The sequence below is a fragment of the Dendrobates tinctorius genome, unplaced genomic scaffold (genome assembly GCF_039654945.1).
Source record: "Dendrobates tinctorius isolate UK_male_01 unplaced genomic scaffold, ASM3965494v1 ptg000073l, whole genome shotgun sequence".
NCBI classification, from domain to species: domain Eukaryota; kingdom Metazoa; phylum Chordata; class Amphibia; order Anura; family Dendrobatidae; genus Dendrobates; species Dendrobates tinctorius.
The window spans coordinates 16,203,383-16,225,249 of record NW_027361741.1 but is presented as its reverse complement, the minus strand read 5'-3'; the positions used below and the strand labels follow the sequence as shown (position 1 = coordinate 16,225,249).

The following is a 21,867-nucleotide window of genomic DNA, read 5'->3' as shown; positions in this document are numbered from 1 at the left end:
TCCCGCTGGAGCTGCTCTCTATAGATGTATACAGTGATATTATCACTCCACGTAATGTCCAGGATGAAATGCGGTTCTACACAGTAATTCACCGTTTCCGGAGAAATCTGCACAACTTAGGCAGCAGATATCCCTGACAGAATATGGGGTTTGTGGATGAGGAGTTTCTTGGAGTGGATCCGCTTCAGAAAAGCACATCAAAAGTTACCTAAGAAAGGCCTGAAAGACCTTTTCTATTTATTTCTGTTGTAAAACCACTCTTCTGTCACATGTTCAGTATTTTGAGCCCTTTTTTATCCCTTGCTTCAGGTTTTTAAAAATGCCCAATAGGGAAAAAAGTGCATATAGTGCAAAATGGTGGCTCAGTGGTTAGCATCATCAAATCCCACCCATGACAACATCTGCAGGGAGTTTGTATGTTCTCCCGTGTTTGCGTGGGTTTCCTCCGGGTTCTTCGGTTTCCTCCCACATTCCAAAGACATACTGATAGGGAATCTAGATTGTGAGCCTCATCGGGGACAGCGATGATAATGTCTGTAAAGTGCTGTGGAAATAATGGTGCTATGTACACATGAGGAAAAGAAATACACTAGTTTGAAGCAGCATCTGATGGAATCTGCTCCACACAAGGCAATGTCTACTCAGTAGGCTGCAAAAAACAAGAAAAACACTTCAGGGAAAAAAAAAAACCTACCCAAATGAGGGTTCCCACTAGAAAACCCATAGTTTTTGACTGCCATAATAAACCCCTCTGTGGTCACATACTTCTAAGCGGTAGTCCATGAATGGCTTACTGTTACCATGACAACATCATGAACCAATCAAAATATTTTCGACATCGTTCCTGCAGCTTAAAATCTCATTTCCATCACCAATCCTAATATCCTACTATAAAAGTCTTTGGTTAAAAAGGATTCACTATAATAATAAAATGTCACTTTATAGATATGCTAAGTATTGTTTCCAGACAGTAGCCATCATGCCGGATATTATTAGGGCCTAAGGGGCAGCCTCATTATACATTATCTGATGCAGATTCACAGGCAATGCTGGTGCACTGAGGGCATATATAACCTGATGGTACAGGGGAGAAGCGGAGAGAGCACCCATGGGGCCCCCAATAGATCTCATCACTGGGGGCCGTCAGGGGCCAACGCTCTGCTCACGGTGGAGGACTGCTGCAGATGCTCTACCTGTTTAGCATACATATTACACTTAATCAACCCCTCCCCCAGAAATCCCCAATGCATGGAGAGAGGAGCAGGCAGGCTGTGGCTGAGGGCAGGCAGGATGTGGCTGAGGGCAGGCAGGATGAATGGATGCGGCTGAGGACAGGCAGGATGAATGTAGCTGAAGGCAAGCAGGCAGGATGTGGCTGAGGGCAGACAAGCAGGATGTATCTGAGGGCAGGCAGGATGTGGCTGAAGACAGGCAGGATGTGGCTGAGGGCAGGCAGGATGTGGCTGAGGGCAGGCAGGATGTGGCTGAGGTCAGGCATGTGGCTGAGGGCAGGCAGGCAGCGGCTGAAGGCAGGTAGGATGTGGCTGAGGGCAGACAAGCAGGATGTATCTGAGGGCAGGCAGGATGTGGCTGAGGGCAGGCAGGATGTGGCTGAGGGCAGGCAGGATGTAGCTAAGGGCAGGCAGGCAGGATATGACTGAGGCAGGCAGGATGAAGGAAGCTGAGGGCAGGCAGCATGTGGCTGAGGTCAGGCATGTGGCTGAGGGCAGGTAGGATGTGGCTGAGGGCAGACAAGCAGGATGTATCTGAGGGCAGGCAGGATGTGGCTGAAGACAGGCAGGATGTGGCTGAGGGCAGGCAGGATGTAGCTAAGGGCAGGCAGGCAGGATGAAGGAAGCTGAGGGCAGGCAGCATGTGGCTGAGGTCAGGCATGTGGCTGAGGGCAGGTAGGATGTGGCTGAGGGCAGACAAGCAGGATGTATCTGAGGGCAGGCAGGATGTGGCTGAGGGCAGGCAGGATGTGGCTGAGGGCAGGCAGGATGTGGCTGAGGGCAGGCAGGATGTAGCTAAGGGCAGGCAGGCAGGATGAAGGAAGCTGAGGGCAGGCAGCATGTGGCTGAGGGCAGGCAGGCAGCGGCTGAAGGCAGGTAGGATGTGGCTGAAGACAGGCAGGCAGGATGTGGCTGAAGACAGGCAGGCAGGATGTGGCTGAAGACAGGCAGGCAGGATGTGGCTGAAGACAGGCAGGCAAGATATGGCTGAGGCAGGATGTGGCTGAAGACAGGCAGGCAACATGTGGCTGAGGCAGGCAGGATGTGGCTGAGGGCAGCCAGGATGTGGCTGAGGGCAGCCAGGATGTGGCTGAGGGCAAGCAGGATGTGGCTGAGGGCAAGCAGGATGTGGCTGAGGGCAAGCAGGATGTGGCTGAGGGCAAGCAGGATGTGGCTGAGGGCAAGCAGGATGTGGCTGAGGGCAAGCAGGATGTATCTGAGGGCAAGCAAGATGTAGCTGAGGGCAAGCAGGATGTAGCTGAGGGCAAGCAGGATGTAGCTGAGGGCAGGCAGGCAGGATGAATGTAGCTGAGGGCAGGCAGGCAGGATGTGGCTGAAGACAGGCAGGCAAGATGTGGCTGAAGACAGGCAGGCAAGATGTGGCTGAAGACAGGCAGGCAAGATATGGCTGAGGCAGGCAGGCAAGATGTGGCTGAGGCAGGCAGGCAAGATGTGGCTGAGGGCAAGCAGGATGTATCTGAGGGCAGGCAGGAAGGATGAATGTAGCTGAGGGCAGGCAGGATGAATGTAGCTGAGGGCAGGCAGGATGTGGCTGAAGACAGGCAGGCAAGATGTGGCTGAGGTAGGCAAGAGAATGTTGCTGAGGGCAGGCAGGATGAATGTAGGTGAGGGCAGGCAAGCAAGGATGAATCTGAGGGCAGGCAGAATATGGATGAGGGCAGGCAGGATGTGGCTGAGGGCAGGAAGGCAGGATGTATCTGAGGGCAGGCAAGCAAGGATGTGGCTGAGGACAGGCAGGATATGGCTGAGGGCAGGCAGGCTGTGGCTGAGGGCAGGATGTATCTGAGGGCAGGCAAGCAAGGATGTGGCTGAGGGCAGGCAGGATGTGGCCGAGGGCAGGCAGGATATGGCCGAGGGCAGGCAGGCTGTGGCCGAGGGCAGGCAGGCTGTGGCCGAGGGCAGGCAGGCTGTGGCTAAGGGCAGGCAGGCAGGATATGGCTGAGGGCAGGCAGGCTGTGGCCGAGGGCAGGCAGGATATGGCCTAGGGCAGGCAGGATATGGCCGAGGGCAGGCAGGATGTGGCCGAGGGCAGGCAGGATGTGGCCGAGGGCAGGCAGGATGTGGCCGAGGGCAGGCAGGCTGTGGCTGAGGGCAGGCAGAATATGGATGAGGGCAGGTAGGATGAATGTTGCTGAGGGCAGGCAGAATATGGATGAGGGCAGGTAGGATGAATGTTGCTGAGGGCAGGCAGGCTGTGGCTGAGGGCAGGCAGGCAGGATATGGCTGAGGGCAGGCAGAATATGGATGAGGGCAGGCAGGATGAATGTTGCTGAGGGCAGGCAGGCTGTGGCTGAGGGCAGGCAGAATATGGATGAGGGCAGGTAGGATGAATGTTGCTGAGGGCAGGCAGGCTGTGGCTGAGGGCAGGAAGGCAGGATATGGCTGAAGGCAGGCTGTGGCTGAGGGCAGGCAGGATGAATGTTGCTGAGGGCAGGCAGGCTGAGGGCAGGAAGGCAGGCTGTGGCTGAGGGCAGGCAGGCTGTGGCTGAGGGCAGGCAGGATGTGGCTGAGGGCAGGTAGGATGAATGTTGCTGAGGGCAGGCAGGCTGAGGGCAGGTAGGATGAATGTTGCTGAGGGCAGGCAGGCTGTGGCTGAGGGCAGGAAGGCAGGATATGGCTGAGGGCAGGCAGAATATGGATGAGGGCAGGCAGGATGAATGTTGCTGAGGGCAGGCAGGCAGGCTGAGGGCAGGAAGGCAGGCTGTGGCTGAGGGCAGGCAGGCTGTGGCTGAGGGCAGGCAGGCTCTGCAGTGCTTTTACATAACACAGTCCCATCTGCTGTGCAGATCACTGCTGGGGATGTTGCAGATTAAAGAGCCCAATGCAGCAGATGTCAGGAAGCAGCAACAACACTGCCAATCAATGCGAGCCCAGTCCCCTGTCCTGCCTGCCCACTGCTGACAGCCGCGGCCCGTCATGCGCTCCACAGGGGCAGCAATCACACGTAATGCGCTGGATTGCAGAAGGCTGCAGTTACTGTACCTGCTGTCAGAATGCTGTAGATCTTCTCACTCTGCTCATGTCTCACCTGTCACTCGTCTTTTCTATACACTCATTACATACGTACATTGCAGTAAAATCCCCCTGACCAACCTGCTGCATTATCTCCGGCTCACACGGAGCCTTGAAATCCCGGCTGGAAGCTAGAGCCGAGTGGTGGGCGCTAGGACCTGCGCTGACGTCACGGTCATGTGCGTGGTCACGTGCTGGGGGAGGGCTCTGTTGTGATGCTGCTGGTAGAAGTAGTACGGTGCTGTGAGTGTGCGGGACACTGCTGCTGTGTGCAGGGGGCGCGGGAATACACACAGGCTGTGAGGGTGACATGCGGAGCAGTGGGCTGGACGGTCGGGCAAGCTGCAGGCGGCAGAGCTGTAATTCTTGGCTAGATGCAGCAGAGGCATCTGTGCAGCAGCTAGTGTGCCGGCAATAGCTGCACCTGACGTGCGGGGAAAGTGCGCACAGCTAGGCTGAGGTACCTGCAGTAGGATTCTATGCAAAGTTCAGGGCCAAAGGGGCAGGGCCGGTTTTAGGCACAGTGGGCCCAAATGCTACCAATGCCCCTCACACAGAAGCATTTCCATTGTATTTACATGTGCTGAGTTCAGGCCGCTAAGGCTGGTTTCACACTAGCGTTTCTCAGAGCTGCAGAGGAATGCGGACGTCCTCCGTGTAGCTCCGCCCATTGCAGCTCCGCCTACGGCCTGCATGCGGCCTGCGTACCTATCTTTAACATTATGCACGCCATACGGATGCGTCTGCATGCGTCGTTTTGACGATGCGGTGAAAAAAAATTCCAACTCATTGCATTCAACGGGGATCGCCGCAGCATCAAAACAACGCATGCATCCGCATACATCCGCACGGCCTGCGTACCTAATGTTAAAGATAGGTATGCAGGCCATAGGCGGAGCTGACCGGAGGAGGTGCTGCAATGGGCGGAGCTACACGGAAGATATCCGCAGCTCTGAGAAACGCTAGTGTGAAACTAGCCTAAATAAGTGTGATCGACAGTACTGAACTGAAGTCGTTCAACACTTGTTTCCCAGCCTCCCTCCACTGTCTGAGAAAGAATGATGGGGACAGAACGATCACTGATGGATCAATCTGTCCCCATATAGCATCATGTTATCAGCAGCATATCTGCAGTTTACACCTCATAGTCCTCCATATATTAAAATACACTCCTCAGTCCTCCATATAGCATAATACACTCTTCATAGTCCTCCACATTGTATAATACACTCCCTATAGTCCTCCATTTATTAAAATACACTGCTCAGTCCTCCATATAGTATAATACACTCCTCATAGTGCTCCATATAGTATAATACACTGCTCAGTCCTCCATATAGTATAATACACTCCTCATAGTCCTCCATATAGCATAATACACTCCTCATAGTCCTCCATATATTAAAATACACTGCTCAGTCCTCCATATAGTATAATACACTCCTCATAGTGCTCCATATAGTATAATACACTCCTCATAGTGCTCCATATAGTATAATACACTGCTCAGTCCTCCATATAGTATAATACACTCCTCATAGTGCTCCATATAGTATAATACACTGCTCAGTCCTCCATATAGTATAATACACTCCTCATAATGCTCCATATAGTATAATACACTCCTCATAGTGCTCCATATAGTATAATACACTCCTCATAGTGCTCCATATAGTATAATACACTCCTCATAGTCCTCCATATAGTATAATACACTCCTCATAGTGCTCCATATAGTATAATACACTCCTCATAGTCCTCCATATAGTATAATACACTCCTCATAGTGCTCCATATAGTATAATACACTCCTCATAGTGCTCCATATAGTATAATACACTCCTCATAGTCCTCCATATAGCATAATACACTCCTCATAGTCCTCCATATATTAAAATACACTGCTCAGTCCTCCATATAGTATAATACACTCCTCATAGTGCTCCATATAGTATAATACACTCCTCATAGTGCTCCATATAGTATAATACACTCCTCATAGTCCTCCATATAGTATAATACACTCCTCATAGTGCTCCATATAGTATAATACACTCCTCATAGTCCTCCATATAGCATAATACACTCCTCATAGTCCTCCATATATTAAAATACACTGCTCAGTCCTCCATATAGTATAATACACTCCTCATAGTGCTCCATATAGCATAATACACTCCTCATAGTCCTCCATATATTAAAATACACTGCCCAGTCCTCCATATAGTATATTCAATCAAAAAAGAGGGGAAGTTTATGCCATTAGTAGGATAGACATTTTATTAAAACAAACATTTTATTTCATACATCGTAAAAACACTCATAATTATGATTAATCCAAAACAGAGATGTACTGATGCAAAACGGTAGCTGCCAACAGCAAGGGTCACTCAAGGACAAAACTCTGGGATAGACATATGATAGTTGAGTGCATAAGATATATATTCTCATCCAAAAAGAGGTTACAAAACATTCATTGTCTTTATCTTGGGCAAATATGTACAAAAATAAGGTAAATAATCATCCTAAAGAAAGTAGAGTGTCAATAGTATGCCAAACATAAGGCTGTCTCAAAGAGCTGCTATGAAAAATATATATACCCTCCTATAAAAATGTCCAAAAATGCACAAAAATCTCATCTCAAAAATGTTTTGTAACCTCTTTTTGGATGAGAATATATATTTTATGCACTCAACTATCATATGTCTATCCCAGAGTTTTGTCCTTGAGTGACCCTTGCTGTTGGCAGCTACCGTTTTGCATCAGTACATCTCTGTTTGTTTTAATAAAATGTCTTTTCTACTAATGGCATAAACGTCCCCTCTTTTTTGATTGAATATATTATATATAGGAAGTAATTAATAGGCCAAATTGTATGGTATACTCAGTCCTCCATATAATATAATACACTCCTCAGTCCTCCATATAGCATAATAAACTCCTCATAGTGCTCCATATAGTATAATACACTCCTCATAGTCCTCCATATATTAAAATACACTGCTCAGTCCTCCATATGGTATAATACACTCCTCAGTCCTCCATATTGTATAATACACTCCTCAGTCCTCCATATAGTACAATACACTCCTCATAGTACTCCATATAGTATAATGCACCGCCAGTCATCCATGTAGTACAATTCACTTCCCATAGTATAATGCACCCCATAGTTCTTCATATAGTTTAATGTATTCCCCATAGTCCTCGATACATTTAATGTAGGCCACATATAGTATAATGCAGCCACCCAATAGAGCATAATGCAGCCACCCCACAAAGTATAATGCAGCCCCGTCATACAATAGAATGTAACCCCCATAGAATATAATGCAGCCCCCCTCTTATAGTATAATGCAGCCACCCCACAGAATATAATGTAACCCCCCCATAGAATATAATGCAGCCCCTCCATAGAATATATGGCAGCCCCCCTCTTATAGTATAATGCAGCCACCCCACAGAATATAATGTAACCCCCCCATAGAATATAATGATGCCCCTCCATAGAATATATGGCAGCCCCCTCAGAGTATAATGCAGCCCCTTATATAGTATAATGTAGACCCTCCATAGAATACAATGTAGCCCTCCTCATATAGTAGAATGCAGCCCAATAGAATTATTATTATTATTATTATTTATTGTTATAGCGCCATTTATTCCATGGCGCTTTACATGTGAGGAGGGGTATACATAAAAACAAGTACAATAATCTTAAACAATACAAGTCATAACTGGTACAGGAGGAGAGAGGACCCTGCCCGCGAGGGCTCACAATCTTCAAGGGATGGGTGATAATACAGTAGGCGAGGGTAGAGCTGGTCGTGCAGCGGTTTGGTCGATCGGTGGTTACTGCAGGTTATAGGCTTGTCGGAAGAGGTGGGTCTTCAGGCTCTTTTTGAAGGTTTCGATGGTAGGTGAGAGTCTGATATGTTGTGGTAGAGAGTTCCAGAGTAGGGGTGATGCGCGAGAGAAATCTTGTATGCGATTGTGGGAAGAGGAGATAAGAGGGGAGTAGAGAAGGAGATCTTGTGAGGATCGGAGGTTGCGTGCAGGAAAGTACCGGGAGACGAGGTCACAGATGTATGGAGGAGACAAGGTGTAGATGGCTTTGTATGTCATGGTTAGGGTTTTGTAATGGAGTCTCTGGGCAATTGGGAGCCAGTGAAGGGATTGACAGAGGGGAGAAGCTGGGGAATAGCGGGGGGACAGGTGGATTAGTCGGGCAGCAGAGTTTAGAATAGATTGGAGGGGTGCGAGAGTGTTTGAGGGGAGGCCACAGAGCATGAGGTTGCAGTAGTCAAGGCGAGAGATGATGAGGGCATGGACTAGGGTTTTTGCAGATTCTTGGGTGAGGAATGAACGGATGCGTGAAATATTTTTGAGTTGAAGTCGGCAGGAAGTGGAAAGGGTTTGGATATGTGGTTTGAAGGAGAGATCAGCGTCAAGGATTACTCCGAGGCAGCGAGCTTGTGGGACTGGGGAGAGTGGGCAGTCATTTACTGTAATTGATAGGTTCGTAGGGGGGGTCACGTGAGATGGGGGAAAGATGATGAATTCTGTTTTGTCCATGTTGAGTTTCAGATATCTAGTGGAGAAGAAGGATGAAATAGTGGACAGACATTGAGGGATTCTGGTTAGTAGGGAGGTGATATCTGGTCCAGAGATGTAGATCTGTGTGTCATCAGCATAAAGATGATACTGAAAGCCATGAGATTCTATGAGCTGTCCCAGGCCAAAGGTGTAAATAGAGAACAGCAGGGGCCCTAGGACTGAGCCTTGTGGGACTCCGACAGATAGGGGGCGAGGTGAGGAGGTGGTGTGTGAGTGGGAGACGCTGAATGTCCGGTCTGTTAGGTATGATGAGATCCAGGAGAGGGCCAAGTCTGTGATGCCGAGGGATGAGAGGGTCTGTAATAATAGGGAATGGTCCACTGTGTCAAAGGCAGCCGACAGGTCCAGGAGGAGGAGGACAGAGTAGTGTCGCTTGTTCTTGGCAGTTAAGAGGTCATTGGTGACCTTAGTAAGGGCAGTTTCAGTGGAGTGGTGTGACCGGAAGCCAGATTGTAAGCGGTCGAAGAGGGAGCAAGAAGAGAGATGGGAGGACAGTTCAAGGTAGACGTGTTGTTCCAGTAGCTTGGAGGCGTATGGGAGAAGTGATATAGGGCGATAGCTAGATACAGAGGATGGGTCAAGAGAGGGCTTTTTGAGGATAGGTGTGATGGAGGCATGTTTAAAGCTTGAGGGGAAAACACCAGTTGTTAGTGATAGGTTGAAGAGATGGGTTAGGGTTGGGATGAAGACTGTGGTGAGGTTTGGGATGAAGTGGGATGGGATCGGGTCGAGTGCACAGGTGGTGAGATGTGATCTTGAGAGTAGAGTGGAGAGTCGATCTTCTGTAATGGTGGAGAAGTTGGTTTTGAAGGTGGAGGGCTGGGAAGTCGGGAGGAAGGGCTCTGGGGGTTGTTGACCAAAACTGTCCCTGATGTTATCAATTTTCTGCTTGAAAAATGAGGCAAAGTCTTCAGCTGAGATGAGTGGGGAGGGAGGAGGTGCTGGGGGGCGGAGGAGAGAATTGAAGGTGTTGAATAACTGTTTAGGGTTGTGAGACAGGGAGGATATGAGAGATGAGAAGTAGGTTTGTTTAGCTGTGGCGAGTGTGGTCTTGAAAGTAGTGAGGGACTGTTTGAATGCGATGAAATGCTCGTTGGAGTGGAGAATGTAATGTAGCCCCCTCATAAAGTATAATGAAGCCCCCATACAATATAATCTAACCAACCATAGAATATAATGCAGCCCCCCATAAAATACAATGTAGCCTCATATAGTATAATGTAACCCCCTCATAGAGTATGATGCGATCACCCCCCATAGAATATAATATAATACAGCCTCCTCATAGAATATGATGTAGCTCCGAATAGAATATAATACAGCCCACTTCCCCATAGAATATAATGTAGCCCCCCCATATTATATAACACAGCCTCCCCCATAGAATATAATGTACCCCCCATGGTATATAACACAGTCGCATGGTATATAACAGCCCACATAGTATATAGCACAGCCCCACATGATATACAGCACAGTCCCAAATGGTATACAGCACAGCCCCATGGTATACAGCACAGCCCCACATGGTATACAGCACAGCCCCACATGGTATACAGCACAGCACCAAGATATATAGCACAGCACCATGGTATATTGGTATATAGCACAGTCCCACATGGTATACAGCACAGCCCCATGGTATATAGCACAGACCCATGGTATACACAGCCCCACATGGTATACAGCACAGCACTATGGTATATAGCACAACCCCACATGGTATAGAGCACAGGCCCACATGGTATACAGCGCAGCCCGACACGGTATACAACACAGCCCCACATGGTATACAGCACCAAGATGGTATATAGCACAGCCCCACATGGTATACAGCACAGCCCCAACATGGTATACAGCACCATGATGGTATACAGCACCATGATGGTATACAGCACAGCCCCACATAGTATACAGCACAGCACCATGGTATATAGCACGGGCCCATGGTATACATCACAGCCCCACATGGTGCACAGCACTATGGTATATAGCACAACCCCACATGGTATACAGCACAGGCCCACATAGTATACAGCACAGCCCCACACAGTATACAACACAGCCCCACATGGTATACAGCACCAAGATGGTATATAGCACAGCCCCACATGGTATACAGCACAGCCCCAACATGGTATACAGCACCATGATGGTATATAGCACAGCCCACATCTTCCCCCCCCAGAGAATGGCCCTACAGTCCAATACTGATTTAAAAAAAAAAAAACTCCTCACCTTCTCCTCATGCTCGCGCTGCTCCCGGCTGTCTCCTGCTCTGCCTGGCACACAGAGAGTGTGCGATGACGTCATCGCGTCCCCGCTGTGTGTGTCAGAGGCAGAGCAGGGAATGATGGGACAGGGAGTGTCAGCTGACTCTCCTCCATCATTGCTTTGAACTGTACCCGGCGTCTATGACGCTGGTACAGTTCAATGCAGCGGCGGGGAGAGTTGGCGCTGGGAGAGTTGGCTGCCTCACGGGCCCCATAGTGGCTGCATGATGTGCCACTAGTTGGGTGGCCCTGGGGGAGCGGGGGCCCTAGGCAGCTGCCGTGGCCGCTTGCCCCTAATGCCAGCCCTGTCAGGGGTGAAGTACATCAAGTATGTCTGATTGTGTGTGTGTGGTTCATGCTTTAGTATATGACTAGCTGAAGAGCTCAGTGTTGCTCAGGCATAGTAACTAACTGTGATTAGTTATAACAAATTATAATGATTATATTGCACATAAAAACATTTGACATCATATATTCAGCTAAAACTTGAAGTAAAACAATCAGAGGAAAAGTATAATAGAAACACGTCACCAATTCTATATTTTTCTCCCACTTGTGGTTTTGGCTTATAAATGCTGAGGTGAAATACTGACCAAATACTGAATGTGTGCATGTGGCCTTATACACAGCCTCCACCTGCAGCGCCTCACTCTTCTCTATACACAGCCTCATACTGCAGCAGCACCTGACTCCTCATTTCCCCACTCACTCCTCTCATTTCCCCCTCACACCTGTCATTTTCTGATCTCTCCACTATTTTCCCCTCACACCTCTCATTTTCCCCTCACGCCTCTTCATTTTCACCTCACGTCTATTCATTTTCCCCTCACGCCTCTTCATTTTCCACTCGAGCCTCTTCATTTTCCCCTCAAGCCTCTCTTCCCCTCACATGTGCATATATAGATATACAGTGTATATGTGTATATATATATATATATATATATATATATATACACATATATATACACACTAAGTTTGGAGTCACCCAGGTAATTTTGTGTTTTCCATTAAAACTTATGCTTTTATTAATCAAATGAGTTGCCAAGTGAATTTAAAATCTAGTCCAGGCATTGACAAGTTTCGAAAAAAAGATTTTTATTTGAAATAATAATTTTCTCTTTTAAACTTTGCTTTCGTCAAAGAATGCTCCCTTTGCAGCAATTACAGCATTGCAGACCTTTGGCATTCTAGCAGTTAATTTGCTGAGGTAATCTGGAGAAATTTCACCCCATGCTTCCAGAAGTCCCTCCCACAAGTTGGTTTGACTTGAGTTGTTCTGCATCTCACAAATGTTCTGTGTGATCCAAACACCTCAAAAGTGGATTTGTCTGTCCATAACACTTTTTTTTCCAATTTTCCTCTGTCCAATGTCTGTGTTCTTTTGCCCATATTAATCTTTTCTTTTTATTAGCTAGTCTCAGATATGGCTTTTTCTTTGCCACTCTGCCCTGAAGGTCAGCATCCCGGAGTCGCCTCTTCACTGTAGCCGTTGACACTGGCGTTTTGCGTGTACTATTTAATGAAGCTGTGAGTTGAGGACCTGTGAGGCGTCGATTTCTCAAACTGCAGACTCTAATGTACTTGTCTTGTTGATCAGTTGTGCAGCGGGGCCTCACAATTCTCTTTCTACTCTGGTTAGAGCCTGTTTGTGCTCTCCTCTGAAGGGAGTAGTACACACCGTTGTAGAAATCTTGGCAATTTCTCGCATGGAATAGCCTTCATTTCTAAGAACAAGAATAGACTGTCGAGATTCACATGAAAGTTCTTTTTTTCTGGACATTTTGAGAGTTTAATGGAACCAACAAATGTAATGCTCCAGATTCTCAACTAGCTCAAAGGAAGGTCAGGTTTTATAGGTTCTCCAAACAGCCAAACTGTTTTCAGCTGTGCTAACATACTTGCACAAGGGTTTTCAAGGGTATTTAACCATCCATTAGCCTTCTTACACAGTTATCAAATACAAAGTACCATAAAAACACTGGAATGATGGTTGTTGTAAATGGGCCTCTATACACCTATGAAGATATTGCATTACAAACCAGACTTTTGCAGCTAGAATAGTCATTTACCACATTAGCAATGTATATAGTGTTTTTCTGAATCATTTAATGTTAGCTTCATTGGAAAAAACTTCAAAAATATGGAAATTTATAAGTGACCCTAAACTTTTGAACGGTAGTATATATATAATATACAGTGCCTTGCGAAAGTATTCGGCCCCCTCGAACTTTTCAACCTTTTCCCATATATTATGCTTCAAACATAAAGATACCAAATGTAAATTTTTGGTGAAGAATCAACAACAAGTGGAACACAATTGTGAAGTTGAGCGAAATTTATTGGTTATTTTAAATTTTTGTGGAAATTCAAAAACTGAAAAGTGGGGCGTGCAATATTATTTGTCCCCTTTAACTTAAAACTTTGTTGCGCCACCTTTTGCTGCGATTACAGCTGCAAGTCACTTGGGGGGTATGTCTCTATCAGTTTTGTATATCGAGAGACTGAAATTCTTGCCCATTCTTCCTTGGCAAACAGCTCGAGCTCAGTGAGGTTTGATGGAGATCGTTTGTGAACAGCAGTTTTCAGCTCTTTCCACAGATTCTCGATTGAATTCAGGTCTGGCCTTCGACTTGGCCATTCTAACACCTGGATATGTTTATTTGTGAACCATTCCACTGTAGATTTTGCTTTATGTTTGGGATCATTGTCTTGTTGGAAGACAAGTCTCCATTCCAAGGGCGGCACGGTGGCTCAGTGGTTAGCGTTGCAGCGCTGGGGTCCTGGGTTCGAATCTCACCAAGGACAACATCTGCAAGGAGTTTGTATGTGTTTGCGTGGGTTTCCTCCGGGTACTCCGGTTTCCTCCCACATTCTAAAGACATACTGATAGGAAATTTAGATTGTGAGCCCCATCGGGCATAGTGATGATAATGTGTGCAAACGGTAAAGCGCTGCGGAATATGTTAGCGCTATATAAAAATAAATATTATTATTTATTATCCCAGTCTCAGGTCTTTTGCAGACTCCAACAGGTTGTCTTCAAGAATGGTCCTGTATTTGGCTTCATCCATCTTCCCATAAATTTTAACCATCTTCCCTGTCCCTGTTGAAGAAAAGCAGGCCCAAACCATGATGCTGCCACCACCATGTTTGACAGTGGGGATGGTGTGTACAAGGTGATAAGCTGTGTTGCCTTAACGCCAAACATATCATTTGGCATTGTTGCCAAAAAGTTCTATTTTGGTTTTATGTGACCAGAGCACCTTCTTCCACATGTTTGGTGTGTCTCCCAGGTGGCTTGTTGCAAACTTTAACCCCTTTCTGACATGAGACATACTATCCCGTCCACGGTACCCGGGCCCCTATGACCGGGGACGGGATAATATGTCTAAGCGATCAGCGGACGGGATAATATGTCTAAGCGATCAGCGGCGCTCCAGGGGTGGCGCCGCTGATCGCGGCCGGGTGTCAGCTAATTATCACAATTATCACAGCGGACACCCGGCACTATGTGTCCGGGCCGGGCATGGACCGCTCCAGGCATGTTAACTCCTGGCACACTGCAGAGAGCAGGCAGTGAGGAAGCCTGTGCAGCGCCTATCAGATCGCTGATCTGACAGAGTGCTGCCCAGACAGTCAGATCAGCGATCTGACACATTACAATGATGTCCCCCCGGGACAATGAAATAATGTAAAAAAAATAAAAAAAAGTGTAAAAACAATTTATAAAAAATACCTAAATAAATTACCAAAAAAAATATATATTCCATAATAAATTCATTTTTTGGAAATAAAACAAAACAATAAAAGTACACATATTTAGTATCACCGCGTCCATAACAACCCGCCCTATAAAACTGTCCCACTAGTTAACCCTTTAATTGAACCCCTTAAAAATAAAAAACAATGCTTTATCATAATACCGCGGAACAAAAAGTGCAATAACGTGCAATCAAAAAGACATATATAAATATCCATGGTACCGCTGAAAACATCATTTTGTCCCGCAAAAAATGAGCTGCCACACAGCATCATTAGCGAAAAATTAAAAAAGTTATAGCTCGCAGAATAAAGCGATGCAAAAATAATTATTTTCTATATAAAATTGTTTTCATTGCATAAAAGCGCCAAAACATAAAAAACTACATAAATGAGGTATCGCTGTAATCATACTGACCAAAAGAATAAAACCGCTATATCAATTTTACCACACGCGAAACGGTGTAAACGCACCCCCCAAAAGAAATTCATGAAATGTTGGTTTTTGTTCATTCTGCATCCCAAAAATCAGAATAAAAAGCGATTAAAAAATGTGACATGCCCGAAAATGGTACCATTAAAAACGTCAACTCGTCCTGCAAAAAATAAGACCTCACATGACTCGGTGAGTCAAAATATGGAAAAATTATAGCTCTCAAAATGTGGTGATGCAAAAACTATTTTTACAATAAAAAGCGTCCTTTAGCGTATGGCTATGAACATAAGGATGAGTGACCTCATGGAGATCAACATCCAACACTGCGGAGACACCATCACATGTTTCTCAACGCAGTGATCTAGAGCAATGCCCCCATCCCTTATGGGAAATATGCAAAAGCATGTAAATCAACAGCCGCGGAGACACCATCACATGTTTCTCAACGCAAGCAATGACTAGCCAGGTCTTTCCCCGGGAAGGAACAACCACGGGAAGGGCAGTCTCCAATGAAGGAAACCACCTATGCCAAAACATGGTATCCATCCACAGACAGCTGTTTCGGGGTATTGCCCCTCATCAGTGTGGAGTAGGAAACTGGCTAGTAGGAGCAATGCCTAGTGAAAGGCTATGAACATAAGGATGAGTGACCTCATGGAGATCAACATCCAACACTGCGGAGACACCATCACATGTTTCTCAACGCAGTGATCTAGAGCAATGCCCCCATCCCTTATGGGAAATATGCAAAAGCATGTAAATCAACAGCCGCGGAGACACCATCACATGTTTCTCAACGCAAGCAATGACTAGCCAGGTCTTTCCCCGGGAAGGAACAACCACGGGAAGGGCAGTCTCCAATGAAGGAAACCACCTATGCCAAAACATGGTATCCATCCACAGACAGCTGTTTCGGGGTATTGCCCCTCATCAGTGTGGAGTAGGAAACTGGCTAGTAGGAGCAATGCCTAGTGAAAGGCTATGAACATAAGGATGAGTGACCTCATGGAGATCAACATCCAACACTGCGGAGACACCATCACATGTTTCTCAACGCAGTGATCTAGAGCAATGCCCCCATCCCTTATGGGAAATATGCAAAAGCATGTAAATCAACAGCCGCGGAGACACCATCACATGTTTCTCAACGCAAGCAATGACTAGCCAGGTCTTTCCCCGGGAAGGAACAACCACGGGAAGGGCAGTCTCCAATGAAGGAAACCACCTATGCCAAAACATGGTATCCATCCACAGACAGCTGTTTCGGGGTATTGCCCCTCATCAGTGTGGAGTAGGAAACTGGCTAGTAGGAGCAATGCCTAGTGAAAGGCTATGAACATAAGGATGAGTGACATCATGGAGATCAACATCCAACACTGCGGAGACACCATCACATGTTTCTCAACGCAGTGATCTAGAGCAATGCCCCCATCCCTTATGGGAAATATGCAAAAGCATGTAAATCAACAGCCGCGGAGACACCATCACATGTTTCTCAACGCAAGCAATGACTAGCCAGGTCTTTCCCCGGGAAGGAACAACCACGGGAAGGGCAGTCTTTCACTAGGCATTGCTCCTACTAGCCAGTTTCCTACTCCACACTGATGAGGGGCAATACCCCGAAACAGCTGTCTGTGGATGGATACCATGTTTTGGCATAGGTGGTTTCCTTCATTGGAGATTGCCCTTCCCGTGGTTGTTCCTTCCCGGGGAAAGACCTGGCTAGTCATTGCTTGCGTTGAGAAACATGTGATGGTGTCTCCGCGGCTGTTGATTTACATGCTTTTGCATATTTCCCATAAGGGATGGGGGCATTGCTCTAGATCACTGCGTTGAGAAACATGTGATGGTGTCTCCGCAGTGTTGGATGTTGATCTCCATGAGGTCACTCATCCTTATGTTCATAGCCTTTCACTAGGCATTGCTCCTACTAGCCAGTTTCCTACTCCACACTGATGAGGGGCAATACCCCGAAACAGCTGTCTGTGGATGGATACCATGTTTTGGCATAGGTGGTTTCCTTCATTGGAGACTGCCCTTCCCGTGGTTGTTCCTTCCCGGGGAAAGACCTGGCTAGTCATTGCTTGCGTTGAGAAACATGTGATGGTGTCTCCGCGGCTGTTGATTTACATGCTTTTGCATATTTCCCATAAGGGATGGGGGCATTGCTCTAGATCACTGCATTGAGAAACATGTGATGGTGTCTCCGCAGTGTTGGATGTTGATCTCCATGAGGTCACTCATCCTTATGTTCATAGCCTTTCACTAGGCATTGCTCCTACTAGCCAGTTTCCTACTCCACACTGATGAGGGGCAATACCCCGAAACAGCTGTCTGTGGATGGATACCATGTTTTGGCATAGGTGGTTTCCTTCATTGGAGACTGCCCTTCCCGTGGTTGTTCCTTCCCGGGGAAAGACCTGGCTAGTCATTGCTTGCGTTGAGAAACATGTGATGGTGTCTCCGCGGCTGTTGATTTACATGCTTTTGCATATTTCCCATAAGGGATGGGGGCATTGCTCTAGATCACTGCGTTGAGAAACATGTGATGGTGTCTCCGCAGTGTTGGATGTTGATCTCCATGAGGTCACTCATCCTTATGTTCATAGCCTTTCACTAGGCATTGCTCCTACTAGCCAGTTTCCTACTCCACACTGATGAGGGGCAATACCCCGAAACAGCTGTCTGTGGATGGATACCATGTTTTGGCATAGGTGGTTTCCTTCATTGGAGACTGCCCTTCCCGTGGTTGTTCCTTCCCGGGGAAAGACCTGGCTAGTCATTGCTTGCGTTGAGAAACATGTGATGGTGTCTCCGCGGCTGTTGATTTACATGCTTTAGCGTATGGCAGCTGCCAAACATAAAAACCCGCCATAAATAGTAAATCAAACCCCTCTTTCTCTTTCGTCTCATTGGGGGACACAGAAACTGTGGGTGTGTGCTGCTGTCACTAGGAGGTTGACACTATGCATGAAAAAAAGTTAACTCCATCTCCGCAGTATACACCCCTCCGACAGGCTGTAGGACAATCAGTTTTGCTTAGTGTCAGCAGGACGTGGACAGGGGTCTCTTGTAGACCCATGCCTACCTCAATGTACGTCGTTCCTTTTCAGGTAACCATGAAGGGATACAGAGTAGATTTGCTACATCTGTATTCCCACACCAGGATCATGAGTACGGCTTGTACTGCCACCCCGTATCCTCATGAATCCCATGGGCAGGACCCTATCTCCTAACACAGGACTCGTGTTCAGGTGGCAGCTCCTGACCTTCGTCTCCCATCACTCGCCCACCAGAGCCTAATGATCGAGAGAGACGCCCTGCAGATAAGGCTTGGGACAACAATCTTTTCATGCAGATAACCGACCCCTGTTACGGGGTGAACTGGAGGTAAGAGGCTGCAGTGTTGTATGATCCGCTTACCAGCCGCTCTGGCTGAATGTGACCGCTGTAATCAGCACTCGGGCTTGCAGCCCATGGCTCTATACTTATGTTAAGAGCCAACACTTACTTTCAAGCACGCGGTGCAGCGCGGTTCCAGCTGCATCCCGTGGCGGAGTTATGGTCCTGGGCTCCAGCAGGAGCCCAGCAAGGACAACGCTAGATTCCGGCTTGCGGCAGGCTTCGCCCCCCCCAGCTTGCTCTTCCTGTACCAGCACCATCTTGGTGCTCCAGGAGGCCAGAGCAGGGCCCCGCCCACCGCTTCTGGGCGGGGATTTCATCAGGCTTGTAGGCCGGACTGTTCACGTCGCGCTCTCACCCTCATCAGCCTTCGGGCGGCAGCTGCGGCAGGCACACAGGTCGGGGTATGTGAGTACTGCACTACAGGTTGCTCCCTCACTCCGCTTTCTACCCCCCGACAGTCGGCACCAGGTAAAACCTGTCAGTATGCCCAAGGGAGAGCAGTCCCGCTCCTCCTCATCGGCTTCAGTGACCTTGGTCAAATATTTTGTATGTACCAAATGCAATGTCAGGCCTCCTTCAGGTCAGTCCTTACCACTCTGCTCAGATTGCAGCAGACCTACGGTGTCACCTACGCTAGAGAGCAGGTGCAGCCCCCCCTGTTTTGCCTGTCAGAGCTCCCACATTACCTCTGGAGCAGGAGGAAGCACCCTGCCTGCCGCCCAGGGGCCATCTATTGCCACGGAGACAGCGAGTGTCCAGGATGGGCCTCTTCCTTATCCAAGTCCGTGGCCGACCTTACCAGGGTAAGGGTGGCGCTTAACAGATTGCCACTTCAGACTCCAGTAGACATAGCAGCACCAAAGGAGCAACAACCCAGGTCCCCTTCTTACTCCATCTCACCGCCAGAATTCCTCTGGCCGTCTGCCTCCTCCCGGTCCTCATCCCCGGAGTCAGGTGAGGCATTATCGGAGATACACTCAGAGGAGGGTTCTGATTACGGGCCAGAACAGTCCCAGATCAAGGATATGGTTCAGGGCCTCATTGCCACAGTCAATGAGACTTTTTACATTGGGGACGCCACATCAAAACCGAATGATCAGGCTTTTTCATTTAAGCTTCATAAGTCCCCCTCTAGGGTTTTCGCCTCCGACAAGGATTTTGAGGAAGTGTTGGCCAGGGAAAGGGAATACCCAACCAGGCGATTTCAGAGAAAGTTGTTTTGGGATTCTATATCCCTTCCCTCCAGATCTCACCGCCAACTGGACCACCTCCCCTTCGGTGGATCCACCAGTGTCCAGACTCGCTACCAATACAGTCCTCCCACTCGCCAGTGGAGCAGCCCTAAAAGGTCTCAATGATAGGAGGATAGAATCCCTGTCAAAATTCGCCTTTGTTGCAGCAGCCGCCACATTGTGTCCAGCCTTTGCCTCAGCTTGGGTAGCTAAGTCTGTTACAGAATGGGCCAAACAGCTTAGGCAGGGCATATTGGCTGGGACACCACCAGCGGAACTGGTGGAATTCGCAGATCAAATCTCCCATGCCGGGAGTTATATGGTATCAGCAACCCTGGATGCCGCGTCTTGCGCAGCTCAAGCATCCAGTAACGTGGTAGCCGTCCGGCGGACTGCCTGGCTAGGGGCTTGGCAGGCTGATTTGTCCTCAAAGAAATCACTGACCAATCCGCTTCAGGGCACCTGGCTCTTTGGGTCAATGCTAGATCAAATCATTAAGGATGCAACTGGGAGTACACGCTTCCCTCTCCCCCAGGCCAAGCCTCGTCGATATGTTTTCAAACATAGGACTCAGCCCTTTCAGCCCTTTCAGCCCTTTCGCCGTACCCCAGCGACAGAGGTCGCAAGCACCGAGAGATAGGAGGAAGGTATCCTTTCGGACCACCTTTTCATGGCATTCCCGCAGTTCCAATAGCAGAACTACCAGGTGAGGGCCGGGCAGAGCCACTTCAGCCTGACGCCAGCAGGGAGTCCAACTCCCTTCCCAGTACCTCTCCCTGACTAGGAGGCCGCCTTCTCCTCTTCAGAGATATCTGGCAGAATTCAGTAGAGGATATCTTGGTAAAGGAGGCAGTATCGACAGGATGCAAGATAGACTTCAACGTCTTTCCGTGAGATCGCTTCTTTCTATCGCAACCAAAAGACGCTGCTAGGGCTCTAGTTTTTTCTGCGGCAATTGACTCTCCTCAACGCAGGAGTAATCGTCCCCGTTCCCGAGCAGGAAAGTTTTGCCGGCTTTTACTCAAACCTGTTTGTGATACCAAAAAAGGATGGCTCAGTTCGTCCCATACTAGACCTCAAAGGCTAAACAGATGGGTCCGCTTACGCCATTTCAGGATGGAATCGATTCAGTCGATTCTGCTCCATAGCCATCCGGGATGCCTACCTACACGTTCCCATTTTTTAGGGACATCAGAGGTTTCTGCGTTTTACTGTCCAAAAGCAGCATTTGCAGTTTGTGGCCGTGCCATTTGGGCTGGCAACAGCCCCCAGAATTTTCACAAAGATTGTGGCAGCGATGGTAGCTATGTTAAGAGTCAAAAACATAATATTGGTGCCATATCTCGACGATATTCTCGTCAAAGCGCCCTCCTTCGCTCAGGCCCAGGAAAATCTAGCGGTAGTTTTAAACATGCTGTCCCGGTTTGGTTGGATCATAAACAGGGAGAAATCTCACCTAACGCCAACACAACGCCTAGAATTCTTAGGACTGGTAATCAACACCCGCCGCTCGAGGGTCTTTCTCCCAGAAAGAAAGTGGATTACCCTCCAGCAGGGAATTCGCTCTCTGTTGAAATTCTGGCGTCTATCCTTTCGCACTGTCATGAGAGTCCTGGGAAAGATGGTGGCAGCTTCAGAGGTAATACCCTTTGCCCTGTTCCATTCCAGGATACTACAGAGGAACATCCTCCTTCATTGGGACAGGTCCATCTCGTCGCTGGATCGCCCCTTCCTCCCTTCCATTAAGACCAGGGAGTCCCTCAAGTGGTGGCTGACCTCCCCCCTCGTTCATCTGGGATGGCCTTTTCCCCCTGCCACTGGCAGGTAGTAACTACAGATGCCAGTCTCGGGATGATGGTTGAGGCAAGAATCCTCACTAT

At 48.1% G+C, this 21,867-nt stretch overlaps 1 protein-coding gene across 2 annotated transcripts in view; it reads right to left on the bottom strand.

Moving 5' to 3' along the window:
* The window catches only part of ASPHD2 (aspartate beta-hydroxylase domain containing 2), a 141,932-nt gene extending 137,358 nt beyond the window's left edge, over positions 1 to 4,574 (bottom strand). The window contains exon 1 of one of the 2 annotated variants that reach the window (XM_073582664.1): positions 4,236 to 4,574. The gene's annotated coding sequence lies outside the window, so the exon portion shown is untranslated. The remainder of the gene's footprint in view (positions 1 to 4,235) is intronic. The other variant, XM_073582663.1, reaches the window with a different exon arrangement.
* Positions 4,575 to 21,867: the final 17,293 nt, after the last annotated feature.